This window comes from Pipistrellus kuhlii, unplaced genomic scaffold (genome assembly GCF_014108245.1).
Source record: "Pipistrellus kuhlii isolate mPipKuh1 unplaced genomic scaffold, mPipKuh1.p scaffold_m20_p_3, whole genome shotgun sequence".
NCBI lineage: Eukaryota > Metazoa > Chordata > Mammalia > Chiroptera > Vespertilionidae > Pipistrellus > Pipistrellus kuhlii.
In genome coordinates, this window is record NW_023425529.1 from 107,829,100 (window position 1) to 107,843,392 (window position 14,293).

General features: G+C 36.9%; 1 pseudogene; it reads right to left on the reverse strand.

Moving 5' to 3' along the window:
- Window positions 1-1,067: 1,067 nt before the first annotated feature.
- On the reverse strand, window positions 1,068-10,237 carry LOC118729621 (annotated as a pseudogene).
- Between the last annotated feature and the right edge of the window lie 4,056 nt (window positions 10,238-14,293).

Here is a 14,293-nt window from a genome sequence, read left to right on the forward strand (position 1 = left end):
ACGCCACTCAGAATGACATGCAATTTAAAATTTGTTATTTGTTTACTTCTGAAATTTTTCATTTAATATTTTCAAATATCATCAGAGAGCCTGCTTTCACTGCTTCAGTTGACTATGGGTAAGTGAAATAATAGAATGTAAAAATGTAGATAAGGGGGACTACTATTTAAATAATTGGTCAAATAGGTGTTGTAGAACTGAAAAGAGAAAAGGGAAGTACTAAGGTAATGGAGAAACTTCAGGAAGGATCTACTGCTGGTACTGGATAAACACAGGGAAGACCTGAAGTTACTAGAACACAGAAGATATGAGAAAAGACTCAGCAGAGCTGGAACCCTGACCTCAGAGAAGGGGTTGCTGCCCATTTGCTGGTGGTATCTCTGAGAAGGTATGTTGAGGCTTGTTACAGGAGACTACAAAATAGGTGAAATTTGGAGTTAACTGCTGCTGTCAAGATGAAGGACCATAACTGGGGCAAGGCTGACAGGTGCAGAAAACCAAGGAGCAAGTTCTTGCTCTCTCTTCTTGACTCTTAATCTTTCTCTAATGCCCCTTGTTGAGAGACTGTAGCAGGGATTCAGCTGGTAAAGTAGAAATGTACTTTAGTTTGTAAAGTCCGAATCCCAGCCTCACAAATTAGAGTATGGAAAGATTTATTGCTAAGAGACAATAGCTTAATAACTGGCAATTAAAAACAATTTCTAGGTTTCTGTCTTTAGCAAATATATGAAAATAATGCTGTTGGCTGACATGGAGACAAATTGAATTGGAGAAGAAAATGAGATTTGTTTTGAATGTGCTAACTTTGAGGTCTTATTAGGCATCTAAATAGAGTCCCCAGGTAGAAAGTTGGGTATGAGTTCAGAGCTCATACAAATTTTAGAAGTCCTACGAATATAGACAATACACCAGAAAAATTGGATGAGATGACCTAGCAGGGGTCTTCAAACTACGGCCCGTGGGCCACATGCGGCCCGCAGAGGAGTCTGATCCGGCCCGCCAGGTTTTTTGGGCAGTGAGTGCAGCCGAGGTGTTACAGTAGGAATTAGTAGTTCATATAGTCCGGCCCTCCAGCTCTCTGAAGGACCGTGATCTGGCCCCCACTTTAAAAAGTTTGAGGACGCCTGACCTAGGGGGAAATTAATGTTGAAGGAGAAAAAGAAAAAGAGTGAGGAATGTGCATGGGGGCCCCAAACAGTTAGGAAGAGTAAAATGAACTGGAAAGAAGATAATCATGATCTCAGCCGGAGCCGCTTAGGTGGAACTGTGAAGACAATAATCCTAATTAGATTGAAGAGATAGTATGTAAAGTGAGAAAGTAGAGACTGCAAGTACACACAGTCTTTGAAACGTTTTGTTATATAGGGGAGCAGAAAAATGGACTCCTACTCACCATATAAGTAGAGGGGGACATGGGGTCTAGGGTAATGCTATTTTTAGGATGAGAAATATTAGAGTATGTTTACTTATTGGAATAATCCAATAGAGAGGGAGAAATTGAGGATGCAGGGAATGGAGGGTATAATCACAAGAACATAGTCCTGGACTATGGAAGACGGGATCCGGGCACAAGCGGAGGGCCATGCCTAGATAAAAGCAGGGATAGTTGGTCCTTTATAAAGGAAGGGAGACAACATATGAGTAGAGATGAAAGCAGGTTGATAGATTTAGGTGAGAAACATACATTTTTCTTGTGACAGCTTCTATTTATCAATGAAACAAGAGTTTGAAGTGAGGAGCAGGGAGATGTGGGAGATTTCAGAAAGAGAGAGAAGTCATAATTGTCTTGGAGAATCGAAGAATGAGTTGACTAAGGTGATGTGCTGGGATTACCAATTTTTCCTTTTGGTGAGAAGTCAATTCCAGCTATGTCTATTTCATTTCTTGCTGTCACAAATTTATTTGTTTTGAAATAACAATATTATTTTGGCCTTTGTTGGTTTAGGTTGTAGATATTTTCTGGTTACTTCTAGTAATGTGGTTAAAAGAATTTTTACTGTTCTTTGTTTTGCCCATTTTGTAAAATGTTTGGGTAGGAATATTTTGTGGTCTTCCTTCACTCCTATCTTTATCTGAAAATCTAGAAAAATGTTTTTAAATAGATTGCACTGTGTATTTTTTAATTCACCCTACACATAGGAATATAATAGATAAGAAGTCATAATTATGTTATATATTATTATAAAAGCCACCATTTACTATGCCAGACACTTTGCATATTTGATCTCTAAAACTTATAATAACTCTACAAGGTGAAATGCTATTGCCAGTTATTTCCCCAAGAAACCTTTCTTACTGGTAATGTCAGATCACACAATATTACCTGAAGCTCACAGCTGGCCAAAATAAACAAGCTAAGAAGAAATTTTCTCTTTTGTGTTAGAAAAAATTTAGCGCTTAAGAGACTATTCTTTTTGATGTACAAAATAATAGTTTGCAAAAATGCACCACAGTCCTAGATGGTTTGGCTCAGTGGATAGACCCTGCTGACGAAGGGTCCCGGGTTCAATTCCAGTCAAGGGCAGCCCATCAATGATTCTCATCACTGATGTTTCTATCTCTTTCTCTCTGAAATAAATAAAAATATATTTAATGATAAAAAAGTTCACCTCACAAACTAATGGCAATTTTATAGACAGCTTTTTTTTTTTATATCATACCATATCATTAAACTCTTGTTGGGGGAGTTATTGACTGACAGATTCAAGGAACTTGGTAAATGAATTGAGGTATCTCCATCATCAACCATCAACAAACACAGTGAGAGCCCACCATATCAAAGTAATTAGTAAATTATACTAAACCATCATAATTTTACAAGTTATAAGATATGTATCAATGTTTGTTTTGGAAAGTCCATTATTTGGATTTAAATAATATCAAACTTTTGATCAACAATATTTATACTCACATGATGATACTGAAAACATCATTGGAACATAATCACTTATCTATGACAAGTAATGGATTTCTTTGTCTGATTATAAAAGTTGTACTCATAGGTAAAGAAAAAATTTGAAAATATTTTTAAATAACAACAGGAGCCCTAGCTGGTTTGGCTCAGTGGATAGAGCATCAGCCTGTGGACTGAAGGGTCCCTGGTTCGATTCTGGTCAAGGGCACATGCCTGGGTTGTGGGCTTGATCCCTAGTAGGGGATGTGCAGAAGGCAGCCAATCAATGATTCTCTCTCATCATTAATGTTTCTATCTCTCTTTTCCTCTCCCTTCCTCTCTGAAATCAATAAAGATATATTTAAAAAAAATTTTTTTAAATGACAACAGGAAAAAAATAACCAATAATTTCTTTATGTAGATGCAAATGACTTGGAATTTACCTATTGTGTGTAGTTTTTTAAGCTTATGAAGTTTAAACTGTTTGCTTGAGTACACTGCCTTTTTTCATAACAATTTATCAGAAATGTTTCCTCAAGTTATTTTAAATGTTGCAAAACCATTTCAATGACTGAAATAGTCACTGAGTACTATCCTTAAGTAGTCATTAAAGCTATTTTCCTTACTTTCTTATAAATGGTGTTTTTATGAACTTTTTGATGTATAAATCTGTTTTAAATTTCAGATTATTTCCTAAGTTAAGATAAAATCCTAGAAATGGTCTATAAGGCCAATATTTTAAAGCTTCTTCATTTGGCAAAATTTTGCTGTAAAAAAATATTTTAATTTTCTATACATATTAATATTGAAAATAAATCTGAGGAGAAAAACTTAAGTGCACTGACTTTTAAAACAGGCCATTATTTAAATTTAGGCTCAGTATTTTGTTTTTGTTTTAATATCTTATCTTTAAGGAAAAATATGCTTTTTAAAATATTATTTACTTCTTTTTGTTAGGTTTTAAATTTACACTTAATTTGAAAGTATTTCAGCCTAATGCTTGTATTTTTCAAGGCATACCATCTTGCCTTTTTTTTTTTTTTTTTCTATTTCTAAACCTGCTCACCCAGCAGTGTTTCCTTCTGACTTATCGTACACCACTAGCTTATGGTGTAAGTGTACACATTCATCTGTGGATAAAAATATAAAAATTAAAATTACTTGTCAAGGTAATTCCCAACTTAGCAAGTTTGGCACAAGAGATTTTTGCTGTTGTTATTTTTTATTTTTAATATATTTTATTGACCTTTTACAGAGAGGAAGGAAGAGGGATAGAGAGCCAGAAACACCGATGAGAGAGAAACATTGACCAGCTGCCTCCTGCACACTCCCCACCGGGGATGTGCCCGCAACCAATGTACATGCCCCTGACCGGAATCCAACCCGGAACTCTTCAGTCCGCAGGCTGACACTCTATTCACTAAGCCAAACTGGTTTCGGCTGCACAAGAGTTTTAAGAGTCCTAAATTAATATTATAAAACATTTCACTGTGCTAGACTGAAATGCAGAGCATATGAAGAATACAGCAGATTCACCCAATTCTAAAATTAATTTTCAGTGATGATGGAATGACAAACTTGGGGAAATTTCCAGAATAAATCTAGTCAAAGTAAATAAAGGATTATTGCATTATCATTATGGCTATCATTTACTCATTTATTCACTTACCTATTGAACTTATTAAAATACTTACTGAACATCCTTTATATGTCAAACACTTGCTAGGCGCTAGAATCAACAAGAAAAAAGATATAGGCCTCCCCTCCTGGAAGATACATTCTAGAGGAAGAGACAGACAAAAGCAAATGAATAAATAAAATAGTTATAAGTTATAATTTAGTCACTTCCATTACTCAATATTATTTATGTGAGACAAAGAAATTATTTTTCTTCCCCAAGAAGTTTAAAAATTGTACTGAATAAGAACACAGTTAAATATTTAGAATTATGAAAAAATATAGATGATATCTACAGATATTTTATGACTGATTATTATCATTTCCTTGTGCCCTGTATCACCCCCCCCCAAAAAAAAAAAAGGATGGATAGAATAAAGTTCATACTCTTTGGCCTAAACTTCTGTATTCATTTATCCCTGATTTTGCTTTCCAGGGTTTCAGTTACCAAAGGTCAATGACTATGGTCCAAAATATTAAATGGAAATTTCCAGAAATAAACAATTCATAAATTTTAAATTGTTCATTGTTTGGAGTAGCATGATGAAATCTCATGCCATCTAGCTCTGTCCTACCTGGGACATGAATCATCCCTTTATCCACAAGTACATGCTATAGGCCTTTTAGTCACTTAGTAGACAACTCTGTTTAGATCAGCTGTTGTGGTATTACAGTGCTTGCATTCAAGTAACCCTTACTTTACTGATTAACTGCCCCCAAGTACAAGAGTGGTGATGCCTGGCCATTTGGATGTGCCAAAGAGAAGCTGTAAGGTGCTTTCTTGAAATGACGAGGTATGTATGTATAGGAAAAATATATATCGATAGCATATATAGAATTCAGTAGAACCCCAGGCTTCAGGCATCCACTGAGGGTCTTGGAAATTACCTCCTGTGGATAAGGGGGGGCGGGCATTGTAATCTGGTCTGACTTAGCCTCAAAGACAGCATGTTGTAGTAGAAGATACAACGTGCCGAATTTGGAGAGTAAGGAAACCTAGTTTTCACAAAGTGGCAATGTTGGGATTGAGACCTTAGATGAGACATTAAATTTTTCAGAGTGTCAGTTTCCTTTGTAAAATGATAGATTTTGACTAAGTGATCTCTGAAATCCCTCTAAGCTCTAAAATTCACTATCAATGCATCTCTCTTAAAACACTTCTTCCATTATGCTCCTATATATACTGGGAATAGGGAGGAAATGGTGTGAGGAAGAGTACAGGGTTGGAAAGAATAAAACTGATTCCTGTTTGATAGGAATAATGGATTTATAGTCTATAATGACCATTTTCTCATATTATTGGATATTTTAAAAATGTTTTTAATATCTGCTTATCAGTTCAACTTATGAATATACCAAAATTTATTTATCCATAACCCATCTTAAAGATTGCTTCCTAATTTCTGTAATTTTTAAAAAACGTATCTTTATTATTTAAAGTATTACAGATGTCCCTTTTTCCTCCTCCCCAGGCCTTCACCCCACTACTGTCTGTGTCCACGGGTTATGCACTTATGCATGTAAGTTCTTTGGTTGATCTCTTCCCTCCCCAGATCAGAGGATCAGAGGATCCTCAGTGTTACAATCCACACTTTATACAAGTATTTAAAATAATATTGCAAGTTTTCTCTTTTGTCTTGTTCTTTTGCAGGGAGAAAAGGTGTTATTGTGATTTCTTATATATTCCAGCTTATATGGCTTTCTCTTACCATTCAAAACTTCACTTTGAGAGACAGTAAAGCAACAAGCAGACTGTCAAATTACAGCGAGGAGGGTAGGGAGATCTGGGGGAGATAAGAGATCAACCGAAGGACTTGTATACATGCATATAAGTACAACCAATGGACACAAAACTCTGGAGAGGGAGGGTATGTATGGGGGGGGGCAATGGTAAGATATGTACACAGATAATAATTTAATTAAAAAAATAAATAAAAATTAAAAAAATTTCACTTTGGACATATTATAGAGCCTTTCCTTTCTCCTTTATAAAATGGCATCATCCCTGAGTAAGGTCCATATTTCTGCAGCTCTCTTATAGCAAAAGAATGTGAGTGAAAGCCAATTCCAAGCCTGCATCAAGTCTGGATAAGGTATATTTTAGTTTTAACAAAAGCTGCCCAGATGATTGTGCTTACAATGTCTGGCTTCCCCTTTGCCGCTTTCCTATTATTATTAACTAGCTAGTTATGATAGTAACAATATCACATTCTACATTAGTGTTGCTACTTCTCCACCCACTGAGTAATCAAAAAAGTGACACAGTGCTTTAAAATTACTCTAAAAAATATTCTAAGTGAAAAATATTTTCAATTTAATAGTTTTTGTTTAGGAGAAGACTAGAATCTTTGTAGTCATAAATATAATTTTAGTGAAGGGATCTTTGAGGTCATATAATCCAACTCTCATTTACAGATAAGGACAAGTGAAACCCAGATAGTTTTTATTACTCATACCAGTAAGGCTGGGGGAGGAGAGGGGTGCAGGGGGTAGTCCCAACACACTCTTTTGGTCTAATGCATGCCAGAATATCATAGTTTATAAGAACAGCATGCAGCTAACACAGTTGAATAAATCTAAGAAAGATGTCTGATTTGATTCTGATTTCCCCCTTACCATTTTTACTATATGATCCATTCCACTCCACCTTAATCTGCTACCACCAACACAAAAGGGAAGGGCCTTTACACAAATTGATGTTCATACGCAATAAAACCCAAGAGGGAAGTGGGTGCTGGTTTAACGAAGCTACATCATTGCACAACTCCTTGGGCGGGGAGCATTTATGTCTATCCATGTGTATATTATACATAACTGTAAACTCTAATTTATTTACTATTTTTTTAGAGAGTAAAGGAGGGAGAGAGAAAAACATCAATGTGATCAAGAAAAATCAATTGGTTGCCTCACACAAGTGCTCCCATCAGGGATCAAACTGTACAGGATATTCCAACCCACTCAGCCACACCAGCCAGGGCCATACCTATAGCCTCTTAAGTGTGCTTCAGAAAATGCCATTTATATACATTATGATGTAAATGGTATACCCTATAGTGTGTCTTAGGTACACTGCAAATAGGTGTGTGTGTCATATTAATCAGAGTAGGCTAATTGCCAAAACAATAAATCCTCAAGTGTACAATCAATGACTCAAATTTATTTATTGCTGAAACAAATAGTTCAATAGTTTCCAAGGTCTTTCAGTACCTGGGCTTTCAATAACAAATTCCAAGATATACCTGTGTTTTTTTCTCTCTATTTCAGTCTGTTGGAAGGGGAATTTTTTAGGCAGGAGGATTGAAAGTAGTGCGTATAACTCCCATTCTCATTCTATTGCCAAAATTTAGTCAGATGCCCACACCTAACTGCAAGAGAGGCCAAAAAGTGAGAACATGGATTTTGATGTCTAGCTAGTAATCACTGCTCATGTATGTTCTCTCTCTCTTCCCCTCCCTCCCTCTCCCTCTCCCTCTCCCTCTCCCTCTCCCTCTCCCTCTCTCTCTCTCTCTCTCTCCACACACACACACACACACACACACACACACACACACACACACATTTTGAACTCACAAAAAATAAACTCAATTATGCTTCAAATGAAACAAGTTAATAGTGAAGTAAAGGGACTTTTATTTAAGAACTAGAGGCCAGTGTACGAAATTTGTGCACAAGGGTGTGTGTCCCTCAGCACAGCCTGAACCCTCTCCAATCTGGAACCCCTCGAGGGATGTCAGACATCCCTCTCACAATCCAGGACTACTGGCTCCCAATTGCTCGTCTGACTGCCTTCCTGATTGCCCCTAACCGCTTCTGCCTGCCAGCCTAATCACCCCCTAACCACTCCCCTGCCAGCCTGATTGATGCCTAACTGTTCCCCTGCCAGCCTGTTTGCCCCTAACTGCTCTCCCCTGCAGGCCTTGGTCCCCCCCTAAACTGCCCTTCCCTGCGGGCCCAGTTGCCCCCAACTTCCCTCCTCTGCTAGCCTGGTCACCTCTTTGTAAAATGCCCTCATCTGCAGGCCTCATCGCCCCCAACTGCCCTCCCTTGCAGGCCTGGTTCCTCCCCACTGCCCTCCCCTGCTGGCCATCTTGTGGTGGCCATCATGTGTCCACATGGGGCCAGGATCTTTGACCACATGGGAGTGATGGTCAATTTGAATATTACTCTTTTATTAGATAGGATTATATTCACCTCTACCCTTTCCCTCCTTCAGGCAGAATTGTTAATGAATATATAACAACAGTCAACTGAAACCTCAAAATGAGGAAAAAAAGCAAATTTTTGCCAGCATAACATTTATACATATAAAAATATGTACTTTAACACATATATGAGGTGGTTTGGCTTGGTTTTCATATTCCATTAACTAGTCAGATTCAGAACTAAGACTCATGTCTGGTTGCTTGTTTTAAAAGCCATCAAGCTCCATTTTAACTACACAATTAGTAAATGATATTTGAGAAATATTCAACTCTGTATAATTCCAGAAATGAAGGCAGCAGTCATTTTAGTATTTTTTTTCCTTTGGCTAAGTTATCATTTACTTAAACTGTTCTCAATTATTCTGTTTTTAATAGAAGCACTGCATGGTTGCACTTCTGAAGTCATAAACAGGAAGTGTAATATATAAATGTCAGTAAAACTAAAATTCTATGGTTTGATGGTTTCTATCCTTCATATTTTCTTTCCCCCACCCTCTTATTAATACTTTATTTACTTGTCTTCCCTCTGTCAAACCCTGAGCCAACCACTGTCCCCAGACTGCCTGTGAAGGTAAAGGAACATACAGAGCAGACAAGACATGGGAGAAGGAACTATGGGAGGAGGATACAGTTCTTTCTCATGGTGAAGCAAATGAGCCCATGCCCTCTGAGAGGGCCAAGCCCAGGAGGGCACGGGAGAAGCCTGCCGCTCCAGGCCTCGCCAATGAGGAATGATGAGGCTCCCAAGCATAGTCCCAATCCCAGCCCCAGTGAACTTGGCTCTTGTATTAATGTCCCTTGAAATGGTGCTGGTTTGGAAACTGGCTGGAAATAAGTCAGGGGAACTGCTGAGGTTCTCACTATCAGTGTCTCAGGTCGTTTCGGCACCACTGCAGACAGGGACCAGCTCAGCAGCACAGAGGTGCTTCTGACCAGGGAGGGAGTGGAGACAAACGTGATACAGGGGTACATTTTTAGGGGATGATGGGATGTGGCAGGAGAGCTGCTCCCAATCCAGAGAGCCCTTTATATTTCATGTTAATGTCCAACTTTGCATGTACTTAGAGATTACATAAAGGCAAGTAGTAATATTACTTGATCGATTTTCTTTGACAACCAGACACTGGGGTGTAAGGAAATATGTGGGATAATCTAAATGTTGTACATTTTCATGGAGGAGGGAATAGACATGACTTAGGAACTGCTATTTATTTGGCATCATTAGAAACTGCTTTAATTTATAGCTTACCCAACTTTATTGTTGCCAGAAGACAGTGCAGATTGACAGAAAACAGAGACTGAATGTCTAAATTTAGCTGGTTGAAAATCTTACACTTTGTACAGCCTCATTATGAAACCTCAGCCATGCCTTGACTATGTTCTACTACATTAATTCCTTTGTGAGGCAACTAAGGAATAGCTAAAGTATGATAGAAATCCAGGATGTTATCTCTCATTGTCTTTGAATAAATTATGTTTTTAATAGTTAATAATATTTTCTATCTAACACTAGTTCAATGTCTCTGCTAAATAAACATTTCTATGGAGTATGAGAAAAGATTCAAATTGGCCAGTCCAGAGCTTTTATATTATATTAAATATTTCTGGAGAAATGTTACCAACATATAAATGTTTCTGTAACTTTTAAAAATGTTTTTCTTTAAGAAACTTTTTTTTCTTAAATTTTTCTTAAACTAAACACTGAAGAAATAATTTTACTCAAAGTTACAATATATGAGCCCTGTCCAGTGTGACTCAGTTGATGGAGCATTGTCCCTTACAATAAAAAGTCACAGGTTCAATTCCCAGTCAGGGAACTGGCATACAGCAAATGATATATTTGTTTATACTATAATTCTCATTGAAGCATCTATCCAGTACTTGCCCCTTAGTATGTTTCAAATAAATGTTAATTTCCTTTTATATTACAATTGAAATTATTTTCCTTTTCTCTAGATATATTTAAAAATATATGTATTAAGACACTAGAGGCCCAGTGCATGAAATTCGTGCACTCGGGGGGTTCCCTCAGCCCGGCCTGCACCCTCTGGCAGTCCGGAAGCCCTCAGGGAATGTCCAACACTCAGCTTAGGCCCACTCCCCGCAGGAAGCGGGGCTAAGCCAGACAGACATCCTTAGTGCTGCTGCAGAGGTGGGGGAGGCTCCCGCCACTGCCACTAAGCTCGCCAGCAGTGAGCCCAGCTCCGGGCTTCTGGCTGAGCAGCGCTCCCGCTGCGGGAGAGCACTGACCAGCAGGGGGCGGCAGTGCACATCATAGTAACTGGTCATTCTGCTGTTCAGTCAATTTGCATATTAGGCTTTTATTATATAAGATAATTGATATTCAATAAGCAACACATGTTTAAGGTATACAACTGATAACTTTTAACGTGTATTTAAAGTGTACAATTGATGTTTTAACATGTATATACCCATGAAACCATCACCAGAATAAGACAGTGAACATATCTAACATCCCTAAGGGTTTTCCCTGCCTCTTTGTAATCTCTCCCTTTTTAACACTTCTCTCCTCAGGCAAGCCTGGTCTTTTGTTCCTATAGATTAGTTTGTATTTTCTAGAGTTTTATATATGTATAATCATATGTATGTTCTCAACTCTGTCTCTTCACTCAGAATGTTATTTTGAGATTCATCCATGTTGTTGCATGTAACAGTTCATTCCCCTTTATTACTGAGTAATATGCCATTTGTATGTTTAAATTATAATCTGTTTACCAGTTGACGGACATTTGAGTTACTTCTAATTTGAGACTCTTAAAAATAAAGCTGCTATGAACATTCATGTACAGATCTATGTAGGAACACATGCTTTCCTTTCTTGGGAAAATACCTAGATTGAAATGGCTAGGTCATATGTTGGGGTATGTTTAACTTTTTTAAGAAATTGACAAACTGTTTTCCAGGCTGAGTTTAAAATTTTACATTCCTATTAGAAGTGTATTAGAGTTCCAATTCCTCCACATCCTCAAAATCACTTTTAATTTTAGCTGTTCTGATATTTATACCTTTTTTTATTGTATACAGATAACTGGTTATTGCATCATGGTTTTACTTGGTGTTTCCATAAAGATTAATGAGATTAATAAAGTTGGTTGCCTTTTCATATGCTTGTTTATTATCCAGGTATCTTCTTGGGTAAGTGACTATTCAAGTCTCTTATACATTTTTTAATTGAGACTTTTGTTTTTTCATTGTTTAGTTTGAGTGTTTATTTTCTTGATACAAATCTTTTATTATATGCTTTGCAAATATTTCTCCCAGTCTGTAGTTTGTTCTTTCTTTCATTTATTTTTTTTTCTTTATTGATTTTTTACAGAGAGGAAGGGAGAGGGATAGAGAGCTAGAAACGATGAGAGAGAAACATCGACCAGCTGCCTCCTGCACACCCCCTACCGGGGATGTGCCCGCAACCAATGTACATGCCCTTGACCGGAATCGAACCTGGGACCTTTCAGTCCGCAGACCGACGCTCTACCACTGAGCCAAACTGGCTTCGGCTGTTCTTTCTTTTAGCAATGTCTTTTAAAGAATAGAAGTTTGTGAAATTTTATTAAGTCCAATTTATCAATTTGTTCATTTATATCTATATTGTACTTTTGGTATCACATCTAAGAAATCTAACTCAGAATCACAAAAATGTTCTTGTTTTCTTCTATTATAGTAACTTTAGGTTTTATATTTAGATCTGTGACCACTTTTGAATTAATTTTATATGCTATGACATATGAATCAAAGTTCATATTTTTATATATGGATATTCAATTCTTCCAGTACCATGTTTGAAATATATTCTTTCTGAATTGAATTATCTTTGCACTTTGTCAAAAATCTGTTGTCTTTACATATCTGGATTTTGCTGCATCTATTTGTTTCATACCAATGGGTTCTATTTTGATTACTGCAGATTTATAATAAATCTTGGAATCAGGAAGTGTCAGCCCTCCAACTTTGGTCTTTTTGTCAAAATTAGTTGTTTCAGCTACTCTAGATTTTTGCATTTCTATATGAATTTTAGAATGAGCTTGTCAATTTTTTTAAAAGCCTATTGGGATTTTAATTTGGATCATGTTGAGCCTATAGATCAATTTGGGGAGAACTGACAACTTAACAATATGAATCCATGAGTCAGATGTATCTTTCCAATGATTTAAATCATCTTTAATTCCTCTCAGCAATATTTGCAGTTTTCAGTGAACAGAACTTTCATACCTTTTCCCAGGTTTATCCCTATTTCTTTTTTTAAAAAATCTGTATTGTTGCAAGCATTACAGATGCCTCCCTTTTCCCCCCATTGACCTTCTTCACCCCACATCACCTCCTCCAGGCCTTTACTGAAGTGTTGTCTGTGTAGCGTCCCCTCCCCTAGATTTACCCCTATTTCATGAATAATCAGCAAAGTCATTGCTCCTCAAACTTTTTCACAAAAGTGTAGTTAATAGCAGAGAAGAATGAATAATTGCCTAGAAGATTGGTTCCAAGCTATAATTTTCTTTAGTTTTATGTTTTGTCTTAAATTTAATATAAATGTTGCATGCTATACCATAATAATCTTATGTGTAGTATAAATATACTGCTTATACATCTCTGTAAAAATCTCTGAGTAAAACTGATATCTGAGAAGATGCCTCATGTTTATTCAGTCACTTTTTAACACCCAGGCATAAAACAAGTTCTCCTTTTCCCCAAGCTGGACATTTACAGGCAAGGTTCTAGACTATTTCATGGCTGTATAATTTGCTCCTTTCCATTTTTCTCTTATACAGTTTAGCCTAAGCTATTTATAGTATGGCAGGTTGTAGATTACTTGATGCTTGCCCACTTTGAACCTGGGAGTCTCACAGGGACTGAAAATTCAATATCATCTCCAATAGACTGCATTGCTTCTGAAGGCCCCTTAACAATATATTACTTTCCTTTCTCCTTCAATTTTGATAAAGAGTCAAGAATAGATCTATTTGTATTATTTATTATTTAAAATTATTCCCCCAAAACAAACATTTTAATGGCTAGAATAAAAAGTTAACCAACCCTTGGTAAATATAGTATATGATTTATCATTCTGGGTGTCACTTTTGAGAGAGGCCCTATTATCCTGAAGAATAACCAGAAGAAGGGAGCCAAGATAGTAAAGGGTTTAAAATCATAAAGCCATCAAAGAAACAAAAAGGTTTTGGGGGGAGTAGAGGTTCAGTTATCTTCCAGTTGAAAATAAGGGTTATCGCAGATAGGTGGAAATGAATTTGTTCTCAGTAACTACAGGGGGCACTCTGACAATGGTGGCAATTACAGAATCATGCTTTTGCTGTTAAGAAGCTATGACTCTGCATCTTTGTTAGCACTTGTCTGTTTGTTGATTTGTTGATGATAGCCATTCTGACAGGTGTGAGATGGTACCTAACTGTCATTTTGATTTGCAACTTTCAGATCATTAGTGACTTTGAGCATGTTTTCATATGTCTGTTTATGTCCTCTTTCAGAAAGTATCTATTTAGGTCTGTTG